The 18,475-nt window shown below is 41.8% G+C and overlaps 1 long non-coding RNA gene across 1 annotated transcript in view; it reads right to left on the bottom strand.

The window, feature by feature from the left end:
* Positions 1 to 446: 446 nt before the first annotated feature.
* Positions 447 to 18,475, bottom strand: part of LOC148048451 (uncharacterized) — a 161,601-nt gene continuing 143,572 nt past the window's right edge. Inside the window, exon 3 of the long non-coding RNA XR_015695334.1 lies at positions 447 to 639. This is a non-coding gene — a long non-coding RNA (uncharacterized LOC148048451). The remainder of the gene's footprint in view (positions 640 to 18,475) is intronic.

Genomic DNA, 18,475 nt, shown 5'->3' with positions numbered 1-18,475 from the left:
AAGAAAAGAAAGAAGGAAAGGAGGGTGGGAGGGAGGAAGGAGGAAGGAAAATAGCACTTAGACTTATATACCATTTCACAGTGTCTTATAGAGTCAGCCTCTTGCCCCCAACAATCTGGGTCCTCATTTTACCGACATTGTAAGGATGGAAGGCTGAGTCAGTCCTGACCTGCTTAGAATCAAACTCCTGGATTGAGTAATGAGTTAGCCTTCAGTACTACATTCTAAAATACTGCGTTCTAACCACTGCACCACCATGTACAAGCAAGCAAAGAAATAATAGTTGTTTTCTAGTATAGCGTCAACGGAATCTTAGCTTATTCATTCATTCTTGTCAATGACACATCACAGCTTTGACAAGCTACTGGAAGAGCAAAAATCAACTGCTGGCCTCCTTGAATGAATACAAAAAATATATCTGACCATCACTTTGGATGAGGGAAATGAAAGCAGTCTTTCTTATGGGACCATTACTATGAAAATGACACCAATGGGGCAGAGTTGCCAGAGATGAGAGTGAATCATTTAACTCACAGCTGATCCAAAAGTGTAGTCCTCATATGACACTTGATCGCAGCCACCTCCATCAACATCTGGATGCCGGTTGTGTAAGTTGGTTTAACGGGATGTTGTTGGCTGCTGCTTGAGAGAAAAATGGCAAAATTCACCATTAGGAGAATATCTTCATTATTAAACTAATTCAAAGATCAGAACAAGCGTTTAAAGATTTTTAGATGTCTTTTAGATTTGTTAATGAAAAATATGAAGACATGAAGACATCATCTCCCCCTTCTCCTTCTCCTTCTTCTTCTCCTCCTTTCTTCTCTCTCTCTCTCTCTCTCTCACACATACACACACACACACACACACACAGAGAGAGAGAGAGAGAGAGAGAGAGAGAGAGAGAGAGAGAGAGAGAGAGAGAGAGAGAGAGAGAGAGAGAGAGAGAAAGCGCAATATAGCAATAGCAGTAGACTTATATACCGCTTCATAGGCCTTTCAGGCCTCTCTAAGCGGTTTACAGAGAGTCAGCATATTGCCCCCAACAATCTGGGTCCTCATTTTACCCACCTCGGAAGGATGGAAGGCTGAGTCAACCCTGAGCCGGTGAGATTTGAACCGCTGACCTGCTGATCTAGCAGTAGCCTGCAGTGCTGCATTTAACCACTGCGCCACCTTGGCTCTTAATAAGAGAGAGAGAGAGAGAGAGAGAGAGAGAGAACAACAACCAAAGAAAGATGAATAATACTGAGATCCTGAAATCTCCATGGTCTTCTAGTTTAAGTTGACTTTACTGTCATTGCACCTCGGACAACAAAATTGCCCGGCACCTCATTTGGAAAATATTTACATGACCGTTTTCCAAGCTAGATAAGGTCTGTAATCATAAATATTCCTTTGAAAGACTGTTTGCCAAGCCTTTGCTGAATGTGAATGAGAGGAAATCACATTTGTTTAATAAAAGGGGTTTTGTCGGGACCAGGACTCTGCTTCCTGCTTTTTGGAGAAGCCTAGGTCAGAAAACCTACCTTCACAAGGAGTAATAAATTATACAAATGACTGAAATTCCTGGCCAATTGTAACGTCAAAGCCAAATTAGCACCATCTTGTCCTTTCGACTAAAAACGGGCAGCAAAAAATAAGAAAAATCTTCAGTTCCTCTCACAAGTCTAAAACCAAGCTAGAAATGTTTCCTGACAGTTAAAAACACATAGATATGTTAATTCAAATTTCAAAATGTGCTTTGACAAGCATATTGCGCACCACAAAACTGGTTTATTCTTAAACTGTCTCAGAAACAAGACATAATGGTAAGCTTTGTTTGGTTTAGTTGGTTTTTTCTGAAAAAAATAAAAACTACTCTAAACGTGTTGAAATGGACAGATTTGTATGTTTCTCATGTATTGTTTTTCTTCTGTATCTTTTGATTTCTCTTAAATGTCATGCCCCCCCCCCCCGGGTTTTGTCTAACCCACAATTTGGAATTTCCAGAAACGATACTACATGCTTCTCCGAAGTTTGCTATTTTTCCTAGAGAGGAAGAGTGAAAATGAGTTTCTGAGAAACGTTTCAAAACACTCCAAAATACCACATTACCAGAGGTGAACCAAAATTCTGGCTTGCATCTGGAAATTGTGGGCAATCCATCACTGAAGGTTTTAGAATAGAATAGAATAACAGAGTTGGAAGGTACCTTTGAGGTCTTCTAGTCCAACCCACTGCTTAGGTAGGAAACCCTACACTACTTCAGACAAATGGGTATCCAACATCTTCTTAAAAACTTCCAGTGTTGGAGCATTCCCAACTTCTGGAGGCAAGTTGTTCCACTGATTAATTATTCTGTCAGGAAATGTCTCCTTAGTTTTAAGTTGCTTCTTTCCTTGATTAGTTTCCACTCATTGGTTCTTGTCCTGCCCTCAGGTGCCTTGGAGAATAGTTTGACTCCCTCTTCTTTGTGGCATCCCCTGAGATATTGGAAGACTGCTATCATGTCTCCCCTAGTTTAGTTTTCATTAAACTAGACATACACAGTTCCTGTGACCGTTCTTCATATGTTTTAGCCTCCAGTCCCCTAATCATCTTTGTTGCTCTTCTCTGCACTCTTTCTAGAGTCTCCACATATTTTCTACATCATGGCGACCAAAACTGGATGCAGAATTCCAAGTGTGGCCTTACCAAGGTATTATAAAGTGGTATTAACACTTCACGTGATCTTGATTCTATCCCTCTGTTTATGCAGCCTAGAACTGTGTTGGCTTTTTTGGCAGCTGCTGCACACGGCTGGCTCCTATTTAAGTGATTGTCCACTAGGATTCCAAGATCCCTTTCACAGTTACTACTATTGAGCAAGGTACCACCTATACTGTACATATGAATTTTGTTTTTCTTGCCTAAATGTAGAATATTTTCAAGAAGAAACTGGACAGCCATTTGTCTGGAATGATACAGGGTCTTCTGCTTGGACTTAAAAACTACCAAGGTCCCTTCTAATCATATTATTCTAAAGTGCCGTATATTAACCTGCATTCACTTGAACTGCCGGGACTCCTGATTTCCTGTACTTTACATCCCAACAATATAAGAAAAGGTCTATGCAAGAGATAATCATCTCATGAGACCAGACATCTAAAACAGCTTCAGATATAAAGACTCTTAAAGACTCTGTGACAGACCTGAAATCATTCATATATCTTAGCTCTCAGTCGTCTTATCCCTTGTACTAATGCCTACCATCTGCCTAATTTAGCCCACTGAATATAAATAGGCTAACATATGCTACGCATATCTTTGGTTATTACAGCCACTGTGTAAAACAAATGGAAATCATCCAGGCAAGTCTTCAATGATATATGAAGAAGGGTTCTTTCCCCCCACTTTTGGAGGTTTTAGATGATCTTTGAGGCATTGTATGTATGTATGTATGTATGTATAGATGTAGATGTAGATATAGATACACCACTCCGTCATCATGAAATCTCCAAACTTGAAATTTGTCACGTATGTTTCTCTTGGCTTCTAGGTGCTCGCTAAGAAAGGAATTTTCTTTTTTTTTATGTATTAATTTTTATTTTAAACACATAAGCACATCAACAGAAACAAACACATGACTTAAAAACAACATAGGAACAAGAAGTTCCATCGTATATCATACAGCAGTTCCGAATCGGTCTCTTTGCAGTTAGTGTTTTCCCTTCTATACATTTCTATCTTGCGTTCACAATCTCGTTATTCGTTATCCATTTTTATATACACTTCTTTATTTATTTATACTTAGCTACTATGACCAAGTATTATTTACCGATATTGTGCTTTATATTTTTACTGTCATTTATTCTCTTACATACAGTTATAGGTATACATTAGATCATGAGTATTTCTTATACCATAATTAACACGCTCTGATGCTAAGGAGTTCTACTCCTCCTCCCCACCTGAAAAGAACTCTGTTTCAGCTGCCACTGGCCTCACATTCTGTTTCCTCAGTTCAAACTGGCAGATGCTCCACTCCTTCACTCAGGAGCAGTCTGGGGCTCCTTACAGTACTATACAATACTTGTTACTCTTCTCTGCACTCTTTCTAGAGGCTCAACATCTTTTTTACATCGTGGTGACCAAAACTGGATGCAGTATTCCAAGTGTGGCCTTACCAAGGCCTTATAAAGTGGTCTTAACACTTCATGTGATCTTAATTCTCTCCCTCTGTTTATGCAGCCTAGAACTGTATTGGCTTTTTTGGTTTCCTCATCACACCTAATTTCATAGAATCATAGAGCTGGAAGGGACTTCGGAGGTCTTCTAGTCCAAACCCCTGCACAAGGTCCTTGTTCTACCTCAGACAAATGGCTGTCTAATCTTTTCTTGAAAACTTCCTGTGCTGAATATCTACAACTCCAGAAGGCCAGCTGTTCCACTGACTAATTGTCCTCACTGTCAGGAAATTTCTCCTTAATTCCAGGTTGGATCTCCCTCTGACCAGCTTTCATCTATTGCTAATTCAATCTCAGTCATAACCCTTTAAAGGTTAAGAACCTGAATGGAAAATAGGGTGGGGGCAAGGTGGGGGGTACAAATCAACTAATAACCACTTTAAGGAAACAGGCTAGACTTGATGCCATGACGCTAGGCCAGGTAAATGGCACCGTCTGCTACCTCTTGTTCAATTTAGCCTTTCTATCAAATTGAAATAGAGTTTAGCTGATTGGGCAAAGCACATTCCAGGCCAACTAAAGCTCAAATCAATTCCATTTCAGGCTAGTTCTAATAATGGCTGTTTGACAGTCTGGAAGGTTTTTTTTTGATGTGTATCAATGGATGGCAGACATGCCTAAGGGAAAGGTTCCCCTGGCATAAATGTGCTAGTCGTTCCTGACTCTAGGGGGCGGTGCTCATCTCCATTTCAAAGCCGAAGAGCCAGCGCTGTCCAAAGACATCTCCGTGGTCATGTGGCCGGCATGACTAAACACCGAAGGCTCATGGGACGCTGTTACCTTCCCACCAAAGGTGGTTCCTATTTTTCTACTTGCATTTTTACATGCTTTTGAACTGCTAGGTTGACAGAAGCTGGGACAAGTAACGGGAGCTCACTCCATTATGCAGCGCTAGGGATTCGAACTGCTGAACTGCCAACCTTTCTAATCGAGAAGCTCAGCGTCTTAGCCACTGAGCCACCTTATAGACATCCCTAGCATCTGCAAAAAAACCAAAAACAGAGGCTGCGTTAATAAACTTGGGAATGTGCTCATTTCCTTTAAGAAGCTGGGATGATCGGCCAATTAGCCGAACTTCTTGAATTTACCTGGTTCCTTGATTATCACATTTCAAAGCAATTAAGCTGGTTTTGTGGGATAAACGAGAGAGCGCAACTTAGCTCTGTGGCTTTTTGATATCGAACGAAGGGGGCTGCAATTTTCGGGAAAGAAAATGCAGATAAGTGGCTGGCTTGTTATCAAAGGGAAGAATGTTTCTCATCTCTCCAACTCGTTATTTTTTTTTCTTTTTTCTTTTTCTTTTTGGAGGCGGGTATCTGATGGAAAGAATTAAGAACATATGGAAAGATAAAGCCTACAATTGCAATTTTAAATTGCCAAGGCCGCCTTCCCCAGGGTTGATTTATTGATATATCATTAGAGGCATTTTAATAAGCCTGGCTGTGGTTTTACAAGATCCCAACAATGGCAGTTTTACCCTCATTTGGATCTGCATTTTGAACATGGCAGGATGTATACGGTGTTTCCCCCAAAATAAGACAGGTATCTTCTTTTGACCCCCGAAATAACCGCTTGGCCTTATTTTCAGGGAGGTCTTGTTACTTTTGAGGTGCAGGAGGGGCGAGTGTGGTTACCCCACGGCTACTGCTGTGTTGCAATATTTTTGGGACGGGCTTATTTTTGGGGGAGAGCTTATTTTAGCACATGCGCTCAAAAGCTCGATTGGGCTTATTGTCCGGGGAGGGCTTATTTTCAGGGAAACAGTTAGGTGAAGGGGTGAGTTCCGGCTTCTGTTACTTCTGGTCAGAGGTGGGTTCCTACCAGTTCGCACCTATTCGGTAGAACCGGTTCGTCAAATCTACCGAACCGGTTAGAAGAGGTTCCACCAGTGGACCCGGAAAGCAGGCCACACCTACAGAAGAGGTTCCAAACATTTTTGAAACCCACCACTGACACACACACACACACACACACACACACACAAAGACTGACACAGAGAGAGAGAAAGAGAAAGAAAGAACTAAAGAAAGAAAGAAAAAAGAAAGAAAAAGAGTGAGAGAGAGATGAAAGAAAAAAAGAAAAAAGGGACAGAGAAACAAAAGGAAGGAGAGAGAGAGAGAGAGAGAGAACACATGGCCAGCAAGCCACTCCCACCAGGTCACATGGCCAGCAAGCCACTCCCACAAAGGAGGCCACACCCACAGAGTAGGTTCCAAAAATTTTTGAAACCCACCACTGCTTCTGGTTCACTAAGGGATGCGCTTCGCTATGCACGCATACGCAGTAGTAAACAAATTGCTTCTGCGCATGCACGGAAGCAAAAAACAAAATGGCAGCACCCACGGCACCACCGATAGGGGGCATGCCACCCGAGTTACTACCTACTCGTCCAAAGGGGTCCAAACTGGTAGGAAGCCACCTCTGGTATCCAAAAGGACATAAGTCCCTGCATATTTTTCTTGACGTCAAACTACAGGTAGTTCTCCACCTATGACCATCATGGAGTTCTAACAATTGTAAGTTGAGGCAGCCCCATGACTGAATTCGATTTCACTACTTTATTTGCATTGTTCATTAAGAGAATGCAGGGACTGGGATGTGAATCCATGTATTTCTATCGAGGTTTTTAGTTGGAGACCATTTAAAAAGGCTGGAAACTAGTCAAAAAAATGTTATGAAACCCAGCCGTGTGGCCACCACCACAAGCCAAAACGGTTGCTAGCATCTGAAATGAGGTCATGTAACTGAGTGTGTGTGTGTGTGTGTGTTTGTGTTTGTGTGTGTGTGTGTGTGTGTGTGTGTAACTCTGGAATTGTTGTGGCCCGCCAGCAGCCAGTGGAGTTGGCAGCAGATTCGGACAGTGAGGAGGTTGGGGAGGAACATGGGCCAGTCCTGGAGTCTGGGGAAGGCTCTGATGAGGGCTCTGGGTTGGAGGCAGAGAGGGGGCAGAGCCGTATGCCAGTTATCAGCTGCCTTCAGAGTCAGACATCAGTGAGGCAGACGAACAGCTGGAGCCTGTTCCCAGTGTGTGCATGCTCAGAGTTGCCAGACAAAGGGAAAAGCTAAGGAACAGGAGTCGATTTGGAAATAAAGCCACAGGTGGATGGTGAATGGCTCCTCCCATAGGGAATAAAAGAGGAGCGAAAGGGGAATGGAGTTTGCAGGAGACAATTAGTTCATTCCTTCATTCTTGCCAAGTATTGCGGTGTCTGAAAGATATCAGCCTGGCCGCTCTCCAAGCCTGATCAAGGTCGGTAATTGTGAACTAATTTGAAAGACTGTGGGAGTGGAAAGACTTTGCTGGAGAGGAATTCACTGTAAATTAAATAAAATAGGTTTATCGGGATGAGGATTCGGTTTCGTGCTACTGGGGAAGCCTGGGTCAGATCAGTAACTAACTTGTAAGCTTTTGGGCATCTGCTGTAACATTGACCGGTTGTTAAGTGAGGATTACATGGCTTACAGCATTCCATGCTCCTTTGGCATTTAGTCGTGCCGGCCACATGACCCTGGAGATGTCCTTGGACAGCACTGGCTCTTCGGCTTTGAAACAGAGATGAGCACCGCCCCCTAGAGTCGGGAACGACTAGCACATATGTGCGGGGGGAACCTTTACCTTTAACTTACTTAGTTTGTGGCTTCTGTGACCGAAACTTTAGCAGATAAGCCAGAAAGTCAACAGGGGCATATAAGGGAAAATTGCTGGCCATTCCCAAGGGATTTCATTCGTTTTCATTCCACCTGATCCTTCTCTTGATGTCTTCCGAGACTCTTTTTGTTTGATGCCAAATGCAAAGTGAGTCCAAAAAACATCATTTTCAAGTCCAAAGCACACTGCTAACAATAAGCCTTTCCTGCCCTTTGCGGCCACACAATGAAGACATACATTAAGATAATGAGAAAGCAGTGATGGGTTTCAAAAATGGTTCGAACCTACTCTATGGGTGTGGCCTCCTTTGTGGGAGTGGCTTGCCGCCCATGTGACCGGATGGGAGTGGCTTGCTGCCCATGTGACCGGATATGAAGATGCCGACGACACTTGTCAGAACCACCTTAAATTACCTCACACGCAGCACTGGCATGCATAAGAATATGATGTAAACTTGTTTTTTAAAAGGCATCTTTGGTTTGCGTTAAAACAACTTCAACACACGCAATGTTCTGATTGCACCACAAACGCAGTAGTCATCCTTACCTTTCACAGAGGCACTGAGTTTTATAAATATGAGCATGATAGTGTAGAATAATCATACTCAAGGACCAGTGGTGGGTTTCAAAAATTTTTGGAGCCTCTTCTGTAGGTGTGATCTGCTTTCCGGGTCCACTGGTGGAATCTCTTCTAACCGGTTCGGTAGATTTGACGAACCGGTTCTACCGAATAGGTGCGAACTGGTAGGAACCCACCTCTGTGATAAAGGTTCCCCTCACACATATATGCTAGTTGTTCCTGACTCTAGGGGGTGGTGTTCATCTCCGTTTCAAAGCTGAAGAGTCAGCACTGTCCGAAGACGTCTCCATGGTCATGTGGCCAGCATGACTAAACACTGAAGGCGCACGGAACGCTGTTACCTTCCCACCAAAGGTGGTTCCTATTTTTCTACGTGCATTTTGACGTGCTTTCAAATTAATAGGTTGGCAGCAGCTGGGACAAGTAACGGGAGCTCACTCCGTTACGCGGCGCTAGGGATTCAAACCGCCAAACTGCCGGCCAATCTGATCAACAACCTCAGCGTCTAAGCCACTGAGCTACCGCGTCCCTTTCTGAAGACATACATTACACAACTCTAAACCCACTTTACCACTTGTAATGACAGACAGACGGGAAAAACAGCCTGTAATGCTTACAGACGTGCAACTGATTTGCAATGTCAACCACTATAAACCCAACAGATAAGAACGAGAGAGGAAATAGCCATGTTTTACAGCAACGTGGACTCTTTTAAGCTTGGCAAATTTGACAAAAAGCAAAGCAGGAATTCCACGCTGCTTAACCTCTCTCCAGATGGTGAAATCTGGTCGTATTGATTCGTCGTGAACCCAGGCAAGCAATTTACAGTTTATTTTACTTATTTATTAGAGCTATTTGGCCGCCAAGTCGGAAAGAGTCAAGACGGCGGGATTTTGCGGTCTGCAATGAATTTCAGCTGGGCTGAATCCGTTCCAACCGTTAGGAAGCCCGTGGTAGAAAATCACACAGATTTATTCTCTAATGAAACGGGTCAGATGCAACATTAAGAGCCCCTTTGCAACACCCAGGGAAATGCAATGGGTTTAGATCAAACCACCTTTTGTTCTTAATTGATAAGAACACAGATTAAGAGAGTTGGAAGGGACCTTATAGGTCATCTGGACCAATCCCCACCACCTGCTCAAGCAGAAGACCATACACCATTTCTGACAATTTGCAGTCCCATCTGTTCTTGAAAGCCTCCAGGGATGAAGCTCCCACAACTTCTGAAGGCAATTTCTGTTTCATTGGATTATTGTTCTCATTGTCGGAAAGTTCCTCTTTGTTTCTAGGTTGAATCTCTCCTTGGTCAGTTTCCATCCATTAATCCTTGTTTGGCGTTCAGGTGTTTTGGAAAATAGCTTGACTCCCCTCCTCTCTGTGGCAGCCCCTCAAATATTGGAAGACTGCTCTCATTTCTCCCCTGGTCCTTCTCTTCAATAGACTAGCCATGCCCAGTTCCTGCAACCGTTCATCGTATGTTTTAGCCTTCAGTCCCCTCATCGGCCAAAAAAGCCAATGGAATGCAATCCTAAATTGCATTAATAGAGGGATACGATCAAGATCAAGTGAGGTACTAATACCACTCTATAAAGCCTTAGTAAAACCACACCTAGCGTACTGCATCCAGTTTTGGCCACCACACTATAAAAATGATGTCGAGACTCTAGAAAGAGTGCAGAGAAGAGCAACCAAGAGGATGAGGGGACTGGAGGCTAAAACATACAATGAACGGTTGCAGGAACTAAACATGGCTAGTCTAGTGAAGAGAAGGACCAGGGGAGACATGAGAGCAGTCTTCCAATATTTGAGGGGCTGCCATAGAGAGGAGGGGGGGTCAAGCTATTTTCCAAAGCACCTAAAGGCTAGACAAGGAATAATGGATGGAAACTGAACAAGAAGAGATTCAGCCTAGAAGTAAAAAGGAATTTTCTGACAGTGAGAGCAGTCAACCGATGTAACAGAAGCTGCCTTTGGAAGTTGTGGGAGCTTCATCACTGGAGGCTTTCCAGAAGAGACTGGACTGCCATCTGTCAAAAATGGTGTAGGGTCTCCTGCTTGGGTGAGGGGTTGGACTGGATAACCTGCAAGGTCCCTTCCAACTCTGTATATCTGTTAAATAGCCCAGAATCTAACATTTCTCAGTTGGAACTCAGATTTTCTTAGCTTCTCTTTCTGAATTGAAAATATGGAGATAATAAAACCGACCACATTGGCAGATGTGTCTGTTGCAGAGGCTGCTCTGAACACTTTCAGAAGACAATATAAATTCTAATTATTGTTTGCATTTCTTTATTATCTTTTTATCCTTCCTGTTCTCCAAGGAACTCCATGGTGCATGCACGCCTCCCATACCCGGTTACTCCATGAATTCTAAAATCAGGGAAGGATTTGATCCTCCAACTACTGGACCAGCATGTCCTCCATCTATGACCAAAGTCTCAAGAAACAATTTCAAGAAATAGTGGGGAAAGAAAAAAATACCAAAAAGGCACTGAGAATGTTACTTAGTTTGGGTAATGAAACATCTGCAAGAAAACAACCAAGCTCAGAGAGCACCAAGGACCCCTTCATTTCAACCCTGAGCTATGAATAGTCTCCTTTCTTGAATACCAAAAGATACAAAACGTGGACAGAATCTAAAAATTAGAGGTGACTGAAGTGCATTAGATAGATGATGGATGGATGGATGGATGGTTGGTGGGAGAGAGAGAGAGAGATGGACAGACGGATAGACAGACAGATGGACGGACGGACGGATGGATGGCGGGGGAGAGAGAGAGAGAGAGAGAGAGAGAGAGATGGACAGACGGATAGACAGACAGACAGATGGATGAATGGATGGATGGCGGGAGAGAGAGAGATGGACAGACGGATAGACAGACAGATGGATGGATGGATGGTGGGAACATCTGCACTGGACTAGACCTTCCCAAGGCCAGATGGGAGATCCCAGATAAAGTGATGGAGGGCTAAGATCCTGTGGGACGTCCAGATCCAAATGGTCAGGCAGGTACTAGTCAATGAATCAGACACCTTAGTAGTAGACAAGGACCAGAAGACAGTGGTGCTCATGGATGTAGTGATGCCACATGACAGCAACATCAGGAAGGAGGAGAATGAGAAGCTGGAGAAATACGATGGCCTCCAGAGAGGATGTGAAAAGCGAAGGCCAATGTGGAACACTAATGCCAACATCACCTCTCTCTCTCTCTCTTTCTCCCTCCCTTCCTCCCGCTCTCTCACATACACCAGCCGCCACTACGAGTGATGGAGAACACTCTCCATTTTGATCATGTGACATTTCAGATGCCCTCTCAGGCTCTAAGCTTATTCATTTTTTTTAAAAAAAATGAGCATTTTTTATTATTAGTGCATGGAAAACTTTGCTATCTGGAATGTATCTGCATACAAGCTTCAAAAGAAAGAAAGAAAAACTACAGAATATCTGCAGTTGTCCATATGGTTTCCTTCATTTGGGACAAGGTTTTACATTTTGCATGAACTAAACATTTTCCTTGGTATAATTAATTGCTTCTCCATATGATTTTTCCCAGACACTCGTTTTTCTCCTTCTTCTTCTCCTTCTTCTATCTTTAATGCTTGCTGTAATACCTAAGTAAATCCTCCTCAATCAGTTACTTCCTCTAGCCCACTAATGGTGCCTACTGTTTTTAAACAAGTACACTTGCATAAATCCAGTTGGCTACCTAGTCTATCTGAAAATCTTTCAACACCTGAAGAACATTTTTATAAGAAATCACCCTGAATTGGACCTCTTACTCTCTCCAAAAGACCACACAGCCAACAAATAGAATAACAGTGTTGGAACAGACCTTGGAGGTCTTCTAGTCCAACCCCCTATACCAGTGGTTCCCAAACTTGGCAAATTTAAGAGCTGGCTGGAGAATTCTGGGAGTTGAAGTCCACAAGTCTTAAAGTTGCCAAGTTTGGGAACCACTGCCCTATACCAGTGGTTTTTAACCTTTTCTTTTTTTATTGAAAGTTTTAAAGAGTTTTACAAATATATACCTTCCCTCCCACCCCACCCCACATCCCCTCCCTCCTTCCTCCCCGCCCCAACCTCCCAGAGCAAATACAGGGTATAAACATTTAACAACCATATACTAGAGCCAAGGTGGCGCAGTGGTTAAATGCAGCACTGCAGGCTACTGCTAGATCAGCAGGTCAGCGGTTCAAATCTCACCGGCTCAGGGTTGACTCAGCCTTCCATCCTTCCGAGGTGGGTAAAATGAGGACCCAGATTGTTGGGGGCAATATGCTGACTCTCTGTAAACCGCTTAGAGAGGCCTGAAAGGCCTATGAAGCGGTATATAAGTCTACTGCTATTGCTATTGCTACTAAAATAAACTAGCTTTAGCATCATCCCTTGCTTGTACTTAACTCCCCTTTTGTAAAGCTAACTCTAGATAAGTTGTAACATTCCTTGCGCAATCATTCATAAGCTATCTGGAGTTTCTTAGTCCCATATTTAATTTGAACGTAATCAATCCATCTTCTCCATTCCAGCTTGCATTTCTCATCTGAATGGTCCTTAAGATATGCTGATATTTTAGCCATCTCTGCTAAGTTTGTTACTTTTAACGTCCATTCTTGAATAGTAGGCAATTCTTCCTTCTTCCAATACTGCGCCACCAACAGTCTTGCTGCCGTTGTTAAGTTCAGAATCAAATTAGTCTCTATAACTGTACAGTCTGTAATTATACCTAACAAGAATAACTGAGGAGTAAACTTTATCCTCTTTTAAAAAACGTTTTGCATAATCCACCATATTTTTATCACTACAAGATAAAGGTTCCCATTGCACATATGTGCTAGTTGTTCCTGACTCTAGGGGGCAGTGCTCATCTCTATTTCAAAGAACCAGCACTGTCCAAAGACATCTCCATGGTCATGTGGTCGGCATGACTAAACGCCAAAGGCGCACGGAACACTGTTACCTTCCCACCAAAGGTGGTTCCTATTTTTTCTACTTGCATTTTTACTCACTTTTGAACTGCTAGGTTGGCAGAAACTGGGACAAGTAACGGGAGCTCACTCCATTACACGGCGCTGGGGATTCAAACCACCGAACTGCCGACCTTTCTGATCGACAAGCTCAGCGTCTTAGCCACTGAGCCACCGCGTTCTTTACCATAGACTACCTTTAAATACAGTTTGTGGCAATGGAACCCCCCCAAGACTTCAAGATTTCAATCATACCATTTCTTCAAGCCTTCACAGACCCCTGTGACTATATCATGGGACTTCAGGAGTCCACGGATCACAAGTTGAGAATTATTGCCCTATACTATTTCAGACAAATAGTTGTCTTAAAAACCTCCAGTGTTGGAGTATCAACAACTTCTGAAGACAAGCCATTCCATTGGTTCATTGTTCTCATTGTCAGGAAATTTCTCCTCAGTTCTAGGTTGTTTCTCTCCTTGAGGAGTTTCCACCCATTGCTTCTTGTTTTGCCCTCAGGTGCCTTGGAGAATAGTTTGGCTCCCTCTTCTTTGTGGCAACCCCTGAGATATTGGAAGACTGCTATCATGTCTCCCCTAGTCCTTCTTTCTATTAAACTAGACATACCCAGTTCCTGCAACCTTTCTTCATATGTTCATATGATATGTTTATTTCGGAAGAAATCTTTGTCTGGTAACACAAGCATTTGGAGGTCTTTCTAGTGAAAGAAACTTTAATTATTGCTTTACACTGAAAAGTTTTCAAATCCAACTCTTACCAGGGAGAAAAATCAATATTGGCCTTCTCAGTGATGGTGTGGGGACCGCTTATACAGGCACGTAGACATACACATAGTTATATACACACAATGGTATTCCATCTTTCAGAGTTACATTTAGAATTCTATTAATGTATTATTCAAAGAATGTCATACATTTCTGGGAGCACAGGCTGAATTAATTTTTAGAAATCTCATTTTCTCTCTCCCTCCATTCATTTCATCCCTTTTGTCCTTCCAGGTTTTGGAATTCCATCTTAGGAACTTAGATAGAACTTACAAAATAGATTTTTTCCTTCCTTCTGATAGTCTTTTTTAAAAATTTTGATTAGACAAACATTGCTTCTTCTTCTTCTTCTTCCCTCGTGCTTTTAATGGGGATAAAATCAAATCTGCTGCCACCATATTCCTAGCATATCTATAAAAACAGATCTGATTGGGGTCTGTCAAGGGGATGAGTTGACCTGACTGAATATTTTGATATCCCAATGTGCTGCATTATTTTACCTTATTTTATTTCACATGGTCATCAGACTAACAAATTAACCTAAACTAATCTAAGCTAGGCTAAACCAAGCTAAGCTAAACTAAGCTAAGCTAAAATAAAATAAGCTAAACTAAGCTAAACTAAGCTAGGCTAAACTAAGCTAGGCTAAACTAAGCTAAACTAAGATAAGATAAAATAAGCTAAACTAGGCTAAAATAAAATAAACTAGGCTAAACTAAGCTAGGCTAAACTAAGCTAAACTAAGATAAGATAAACTAAGCTAAACTAGGCTAAAATAAACTAAACTAGGCTAAAATAAAATAAACTAGGCTAAACTAAGCTAAACTAAGCTAGGCTAAACTAAGCCAAACTAAGATAAGTTAAAATAAGCTAAACTAGGCTAAAATAAACTAAACTAGGCTAAACTAAGCTAGGCTAAACTAAGCTAAACTAAGATAAGATAAAATAAACTAAACTAGGCTAAAATAAAATAAACTAGGCTAAACTAAGCTAGGCTAAACTAAGCTAAATAAGCTAAACTAAGATAAGATAAGATAAAATAAGCTAAACTAGGCTAAACTAAGCTAAGCTCAGCTAAACTAAGCTAAGATAAAAGAAGCTAAACTAAGCTAAACTAAGCTAAAATAACATAAGCTCAGCTCAACCCAACCCAAGCCAACCCAAGCCAATTCAACTCAACCCATTTCAGGTATTCCCAAATCAATTATTTTGCAAACTAAACCAGTCACCTCTTACTTAGCCTAAGTTATTACACCAATTAACATTGAACATTCTTCAAGACGTGCAGTGCTAGTCCTTTGATGGCAAAAAAAAAAAAATGAATACATCAGGAATCTGGTAGCACCTTTTCCAACTAACAACTTTTTAAAAGAAACATTCATCACGGGGAGAAAGTCCACACCTTTTCTCAAAACCAAACCAACACATGTCAGCCCCGGCTCAACTTGACTTAGTGCAGCAATTAAGCTGCAGAAGAGAAACATTTTTCATGCTGAATCAAGTCCCATGAATTGAACTTAATACCTTAAAAGTGTTTCTCTCCTGGGGAAAAAAAAATGATGTAAGAGATCTGTTTATTTCTTATAGAACTTGTTTGTTTTTTTTTCTTTACGTTTTTGGCAAAACTAGATTAAAAGAAATTGATTTCAGGTCCAAGTGGAACTTACTGTGTGGATGGTATCGATTTTTGCACCCAAAAAGAAATGTATGCCTTTTACATGCATTGAATTAAAACCATATTTAAGCGAACACCGAAACATATGCACGCTTGTATGTGGCTGTTTATTAAAGCCAGCCTAGAATTTTTCAGGGTCACCCTTACAGTCTAATCTTTTTTTTTTTTGCACTCCTCGCATTATACAGCACATATTTTGAAAACAAAATTAGCCAACCTATCATTTGAGGAATATTCCAGTGATAACAGCCAAGTGCAACAATATGCTGTGTTATGTTTTTGCATTTTTTCCCCCTTGGTCTTGAATATCTGCCAGCTGTACCCATGCCTAATGTAATTGCTCACTGTTTTAAAAGGACAATTAAGACATTTATTTATTCTTAAAACACCCAGATCTACTGCCAATGTACACATTGTGCAAGCTGGAGGAAGAAGGCTAAAAGCAAAATTGTTCATATTCAAACAACTACCAGCAACCACTGGCTAAGTGCAACTCCCAGGCTTCTCCGAGTTAAAAGTAAAGGTTCCCCTTGCACATATGTGCTAGTCGTTCCCGACTCTAGGAGGCGGTGCTCAGCCGAGGTGGCGCAGTGGTTAAATGCAGCACTGCAGGTTACTTCAGCTGACTGCAGTTCTGCAGTTCGGCTGTTCAATTCTCACCGGCTCAGGGTTGACTCAGCCTTCCATCCTTCCGAGGTGGGTAAAATGAGGACCGGGATTGTTGTTGGGGGCGATATGCTGACTCTGTAAACCGCTTGGAGAGGGCTGAAAGCCCTATGAAGCGGTATATAAGTCTAACTGCTATTGCTATTGCTATGTCAGTTTCAAATCCGAAGAGCCAGCGCTCTCTGAAGACATCTCCATGGTCATGTGGCCGGCATGACTAAACGCCAAAGGCGCAAGGAACGCTGTTACCTTCCCACCAAAGGTGGTCCCTATTTTTTCTACTTGCATTTTTAACATGCGTTCGAACTGCTAGGTTGGCAGAAGCTGGGACAAGTCACGGGAGCTCAATCTGTTATGCGGCGCTTGGGATTTGAACCGCTGAACTGCCAACCTTTCTGATTGAAAAGCTCAGCGTCTTAGCCACTGAACCACTGCGTCCCTCTTTCTCCACATTAGGCCTTAGGTAATTTCTAATGCAGCCCTTCTGAACTTACCTATGGGCCTAACTTGGAGAAGCTCAAGATCACGTGAAGTGTTAATATCACTTTATAATGCCTTGGTAAGGCCACACTTGGAATATTGCATCCAGTTTTGGTCACAAGGATGTAAAAAAAAGGTGTGGAGACTCTAGAAAGAGTGCAGAGAAGAGCAACAAAAATGATTAGGGGACTGGAGGCTAAAACATATGAAGAACGGTTGCTGGAACTGGGTATGTCTAGTTTAATGAAAAGAAGGACTGGGGAGACATGATAGCAGTCTTCCAATATCTCAGGGGTTGCCACAAAGAAGAGGGAGTCAAACTATTCTCCAAGGCACCAGAGGGCAGGACAAGAAGCAATGGGTGGAAACTAATCAAGGAGAGAAGCAACTTAGAACTAAGGAGAAATTTCCTGACAGTTAGAACAATTAATCAGTGGAGCAACTTGCCTCCAGAAATTGTCAATGCTCCAACACTGGGAGTATTTAAGAAGATGTTGGATGTATACAAGGAAAACCAGTACAAAATGTTTTACAGATGGCACCTGGCACCAACTAGGTTAGCTAAAATTTTAACAAATACCTCCCCAAAATGTTGGAAATGCGAATCAATACATAGAACATATTACCATTTATGGTGGACTTGTGAGGAGGCTAATTTTTTTGGAAAAGGATCTAAAATTGGCTGGAGGCAATAACAGGGGTTAAAATAGAATGGAAACCTGAAGTTTTTTTTAATTAGAAACAATGTCTGTGAAATACAAAAAAGAAATCCAGTATTTAATACTACATATAATTACGGCGGCAAGGATTGCCTTTGCCCAGACATGGAAAAACAAATTAACTCCAAGCGAAGATGAAATAATAAGAAAGGTTATGGATTGTGCTGAGATGGACAAACTAACTAAAGAAATCCAGGGAAAAGACGAATCAGAATTCTACCAGATATGGGATAAATGGAGGTATAGGTGGATGGAAGAAAGGAACAAGAATTAATGAAGGAATATAACAAAACTCAAAAAATAATAGTTATGAGGAAAATAAGAGGGTTAAGAATGGGGAAATCCAAATGAAATACAATAGAAGGGGAAATAATATAAAGTGAGCGGTATTGATTGATAATTGCTATTAGAAAGAACAGTCCTGTTCGTATTGTATTGTGTATATGTGGTGTACGTCTAGGTTTTGTGTGTGTGTATTTTACATGTTTGTTAATAAAAATGTTTGTTAATAAAAAAAAGATGTTGGATAACCATTTGTCTGAAGTGGTGTAGGGTTTCCTGCCTAAGCAGGGGGTTGGACTAGAAGACCTCCAGGGTCTCTTCCAACTCTGATCTATTCTATTAAGCAACTACCGTATATACTCAAGTATAAGCCGCGTTTTTCAGCCCACTTTTTGGGCTGAAAAAAGCCGCCTCGGCTTATACTCGAGTCAGTGAAAAATTTGCCCGAAATGGGGGAGAAAAAGGGG

This window comes from Thamnophis sirtalis, unplaced genomic scaffold (assembly GCF_051295495.1).
Source record: "Thamnophis sirtalis isolate CommonGarterSnake01/CBP01778 unplaced genomic scaffold, rThaSir2_p1.2 scaffold_2, whole genome shotgun sequence".
In the NCBI taxonomy this organism is placed as follows: Eukaryota; Metazoa; Chordata; class Lepidosauria; order Squamata; family Natricidae; genus Thamnophis; species Thamnophis sirtalis.
The sequence above is the reverse complement of the archived record's forward strand: the minus strand, read 5'-3'. Positions and strand labels throughout refer to the sequence as shown.